Source organism: Clupea harengus, chromosome 19, assembly GCF_900700415.2.
Source record: "Clupea harengus chromosome 19, Ch_v2.0.2, whole genome shotgun sequence".
Classification (NCBI taxonomy): domain Eukaryota; kingdom Metazoa; phylum Chordata; class Actinopteri; order Clupeiformes; family Clupeidae; genus Clupea; species Clupea harengus.
The window spans coordinates 624918-630654 of record NC_045170.1 but is presented as its reverse complement, the minus strand read 5'-3'; positions in this window follow the sequence as shown (position 1 = coordinate 630654).

Sequence of the window (5737 nt, the reverse complement as noted above, 5' to 3'; positions counted from 1 at the left end):
CCCACTTTCTTGTTCTTTATTGTATCTGTCTCCGGGGGAAATTCGTGTGGGAGACAGCTTTGCTGGACTAAACGGTATTTCTTTCCCTTTTTACTTTAGTGTGAATTGAAAACGAATGCTTTGGTGAGGTAAAATGTGCATAGGAATATGAAGTAAAAAAAAAATAAAAAAACACACAAGAATCTAGTTATTAGATTTCTGACCGAAATATCCTTGCTTGACTGTAAAGCATATCTGGCACAATTCCCTGCAGAACCAATTTAAACTGTTTACATTCAGTGGCCTTCCACTTCTCTAATTCCTCTAGACCCTTTTTCCACGAACAGGGAATGGTTTCTGGTTTGCGCACCACATTTTTGGAGAGTATTTTCAGGTCATGTTCAGAGCATTTTGACTGCAAATAAATTGGTTTGGTACCTGCTGGAACCAAAAAGTGAACTACATCAGTGGGCTTGTCCTACACATCTGCAATGACAGAACAAAAGCTTGCAAGTAATAACTCCAGGCCACCATCTTGCCTCTACTGTTTACTTCCGCTGTGTGATGCCCTCCGTTGATGACGCATCCTTGATTACACTCAAAACTGGTGGAATTGCGGCCTGGTTTGCTAGATGGCACCAAGGTTCAATAAATCCTGAATGGAACCAAGTGAAGATGTCACTTCTCAGATTCATTAGGTTCTGACTGACCTCCCTAAGCATTTTTTCTCTTCACTCCCGGGCAGCACTGGTGCATGTAGTCTGCAGGGAAAGGCTTGATCATGTCTATGTGGAGGTTGCTGCAAGGAGAAACAGCATTGGCAAGGTGGTGTTTTGGCTGGTATTGCTCTCTGAACGAGACACCATCCCTCAAAGTGAGGTCGTGCTCCCCTCCTGGTCACCTTTTTGGTGTATTTATCACAGTACCCTGAATTGTTTGATGCAGTATAGCATGGCTTTTGCTGCTGCATCACATGTAATGCATCTCAATCTCACACTTAGGCTGCGGTCAGAGAGTCTTTTTTGCTTAGGTTCCTTACTGAAGTCAAGCCATGATAAGAGCTGGTCTTAGGTTCCTTACTGAAGTCAAGTCTTCATGAGAGCTGGCCAAATTCTCAAAATGCTGAAGCAAACGTTCATCAATGATGTTACAAAGTCTGGTGGAAGTTCAGTTGGATTCTGTTCACACTGCGGTTGTCTTTTCCTGAATTCCTCTTCACATCATTCCTTGCCCTCATGACGTTTTCCATCATGGTCAAGGAAAACTAGTTAAGAAAGAACAGAACATATTTTTTTTTACTATCTAACCGCAGCCTCAGTATTCTTTTTCTGACCACGCCTCATTGGTAGCAACTTAACATGTGATTCTCCTCACACCATCTCCAGTGCTGCTGCCTCCCATTAGACTGGATCTATGCAACATATGAAGGTTAATATAAAACAATTAGTCTTAGGGTTGGAATTAAACACATCATCTTAAACAGCAATATGGGTCTTTAAAGTGCAACATATCTTTTTTTGTTCTGGACCCTACAATTTTACTTCTTCAATCCCCTGCACTGTTCTGCAAGGCCTGTCAATGGCCTCTATCTATTCCAGACCAGAGCGATTATTTTGAATAGCCTCGACCCGTTAAATGGAATTTGCCATGTCTGCCAGTATTGTTTCTCCACTCAAAGACATGTTAATGTTAATGTTAAATGTTAAATGTAAATGTAAATGTTAAATATAAACGTAAATGTTCGATGTTGTATATAAATGTCAAATATAAGTGTTAAATGTAAATGTTAAATGTAAATACAAATATCAAATGTTAAATGTAAATGTTAAATGTAAATACAAATATCAAATGCTAAATGTTACAGTTTTTCACAATTGTTAACACACGTTTTTCAAAACAATAACGGCTTTCTCAAAACTGCACACAGAATACTGAAAACCTCACACACAAAATGCTAAACCTGACACTACCTTTGCAAGATGACTGCCATCAAATCTCTTAACTGTTCACAAAATGGAACTCATGTTTTCATTTGGTACACACAGCCATATTTTCAAAAGACACACACATACATTCATTGAGTACACACAACTAAGCATTTTCTGCACACTACCAAGCATTTAGAGCACACTGCAGAGCAAAATTGAAAACACAATCATCGAAATGGAACACCATGAATGACAATGACTCTGGAGAATGAGCCATTTCTCCTTTAGTAAAATGTCTCAGTGTAGGCCTACTTTTTTCATAGTCAAACATAAAACAGCACACAAATATGCAGCAAAAAAAGTTTTATTTCGGTACACACAGAAAACAGTACAGTACTGTAAACCGTGTGATACCGTTGTTCTCACAAAACATATTTACAATTTCAGTCTCCTGTTCTGCGGTGAAAGTATGTGTTCTTCCTCCATGGTGTGGTTCACTTTCATTCCTGCAAAAATACTGTGAGCACAATGTATTCTATTGATATGCAGTATTACAGTACACAAGGCAAATAGATTTCGTACCTGTTCTCCATCCTGAAGTTTCTAATGATGGCAGCAACTGTGAAGCGGCTGAGATTTGGTTGGACACTCTGGCCAGCCTCCCTCATGCTCAAACCATGGTTGAGCACATGGTCTACCACAGCGGCCCAAATCTCATTAGAGATGACCATTCTCCTTCTTCTTTCTCCTCCTCCTCCTCCTTCTTCTCCTTGTCCTTCTCATCCTCTTCCTCCTCCTTGTCCTCCTACTCCTCCTCCCCCTTGTCCCCGTCCTTCTTGTCCTCCTCTTCCTCCTCCTCTCACTCTTACCCCTCTCCTTCTCTGGTTGTTGATCTCTTCAAAGTTCTCCATTGTTTACCAAACAAAACAGAGGCTCAAGGCACTTTTATGCTGCCGTCCTCATTGCAAATTGCTCAACCGACCTGAATGTTTAGAGATTTTACTATTTGTGTGTTGTAGGTTGATGCTTTGAGATTTTACTCAAGAAGTGTGTGCAACAACTGAACATTGTGTGTAGTGTTTTGACAACAAGGTGATGTGTAATTGACATCAGAGTGTAAACAAGGAAAATCAGAGTCTAATGCAGATAAGGGAGTATGAAGTAGTGCCAAATTGGGTCGAGCGATTGGTACATGAAGTGAAGGTTGTGCAAATTGTGTCGAATTTTCGCTTTTTGAGTGTTAACAACTGTGAAAAACTAGCCTGGATACCAGACAGAACTTAGCCCCGCCCACACATTTTTTGGTTGGGAAGTTCGGTCTGGCATTACTCCATTGAGGAGAAATTATCTGCGGTACAGACATACCAATCAAATTGTCATGGCGGGCTTTATACGATGATGGACAGATGATCAACCGTAACGTAATCAACCACGTCACCAAAGAGCTTTTGGGGTGAATTCGTTTTCAACAAACATGGCTGCCGTTGGAGAGCTGAAATGTGGTGATTCGAGTCTGTTTTAGAAGACATTGACAGCACATTCATTTTGAAAGAGGAACAGAGAAACGCGATCAAGGCATTTGTCGATCGAAAAGATGTTTTTGCTGTCCTTCCTACGGGATCCGGTAAAAGTTTAATGTATCAGCTGGCCCCATGGTCTACGTTATGGTCATACTACGTTGCTCTGATTGGTTCTGGATGTATCCAATTGAGCGAAGAGGCATTTTTTTTCCTGGTTCGGTTGAAACACGCCCCATATTCACAGCCCATTGGAGCGGTATCAGACTCATATTCTGACTAGAATTATGAGTATGACATCGTCAGGCTAGTGAAAAACTGTAATAACTGTTATAAAATGCAGTTTTCCGGATGTTTTTGTTGATATTCTGTCTCTCACTGTTAAAATAGACCTACCATTACAATTATAGATCACACATTTCATTGAAAGTGGGCAACATCGGCAGGGGGTCAAATACTTATTTGCCCCACTGTATCTCAGGTTTAGTTCAGGCTAATTCTTCAAGTAGTTTGTGCTTCAGCCAAAAGCCACTGGCTCACTTTTTCAGCAGCCCCAGACAACTCCCTTCAAGCTCCTTTGAGTGAGCGTCCTTAAAAACCACCTCAACTTTTGATAGTTAGTCCAGCAACACTCCTTTCACAACAACCCCTCCATTTCTTGTTGATATTTTTTCAAAAATGGCTACCTGCTGTAAATGGTTAATTTATCTTTTAATGCAATTATTTGACCTAAGTGTACACAAGGTTAATAAGGCTTCGCAGCAGGCTCCTTTTTGGAAAATAAAATGTCATGTAGCCAGTGGCACTATCAATCTGGATTGCAAATATAGGCTAGCTTTATGTTTTCTCTTCATCCAATGGTCATGCGTAGTAATCAGATTAAAATAGCAGGAATAGCAGTAGCCTAGATCTTTGCAAAAAGGTAGACTAAGGAAATGCTAATTAGAGACAATGGCCCTCATTCTCGAACATTTTCTGAAGTTTCTTCTGAAATGTTTCTTACGGGCTTCGGAAAAACAACGTAAGCAAAAGACATCCGCCAAATTCATGCACGCTTGAAAATGTGGTCCTACACAGCAGAAGTTTTCTGGGCTGTGCTCCCCCGGAAGAGTTTTCTTAAATTGAAAGCGCGTTCTCGTGCTCCTGAATTTGCATACATACACGCCCTGCCAGCTCCTTATAAGGGCACGCAACCGTAGTGACGTGTGCAGTCGGAATCGACCGAATCTACACGAAAGCAACTCGTAAACGAGTCATGTCAAAGCGGAAAGCATCACCGTCGAGTAAACGCAGATCTAACTTCAACTATATATGTCTATGACTTGAACGGTGCAGAGATGGACTGTTGCAGGATGTAGATGTGTCCATTCTATTCCACTATAGCTATATCAACGTGATTGAGTTTAGTGCTTATTTATTTATTCACTTACATTTGCAGTGTTCGTGTAGGCCTACATTACATTTAGTCATTTAGCAGACACTTTTGTCCAAAGCGACGTACAAGGGATAGAACAGTCAAGCTACGAGCAATAGAGACCTAGTGTAACAATAAATACTACTTTACATAAGAAATAGAAAAACGAAATAGGAAATAAAAACGAAGTGCAGGAATGTAACTGCTATAAGTGCAAGTTAAGCACTAGTCGAAGTACCAGTTAGGAAGGGAGGTGCTCTCTGAAGAGTTGGGTCTTCAAAAGCTTCTTAAAGGTAGAGAGGGACGCGCCTGCTCTGGTAGTGCTAGGCAGTTCGTTCCACCAACGTGGAACTACTTGAAAATTCTGGATTGCCGTACTTGCACAGACGGCAGTGCCAAACGATGCTCACTAGACGAGCGCAGCATTCCGGTGTAGTCCTTTTATTTATTTTATGACATCACGGTGCCTCGTAGAATCATGACTATAGGGCTACATGTGAAACGTAATTGTTAATGATACTTTAATCCGAGGATCTGTAGAGTTGATGTGAACGCAATCACCAACGATTTCTCACAAATTCATTAACACGGAGAGTTTTCTTAAATGCGATTCCCCAAAAAACCACAAGATGGCCCACGGGGCCATCTTGTGGTTTTTTAAGGAATCGCATTTGAGAAAACTCTGGCCGAGTTACGACTGCTATTTCGAGTTCGGAAAGTCTTCTGAAGTTCAGAGCAAATCCCAGATGAGAAAACTTTCATGAATGCCAAATGTTGTCCTAAATCCAATTCCTCTTAAATTCCTCTTAAATTCTTCTTAACTGCGTTCGAGAATGAGGCCCAATGGTAACATTTTAAATGAAAACAGCTACTGTATTTATTTGTGAGAAATGTAATGT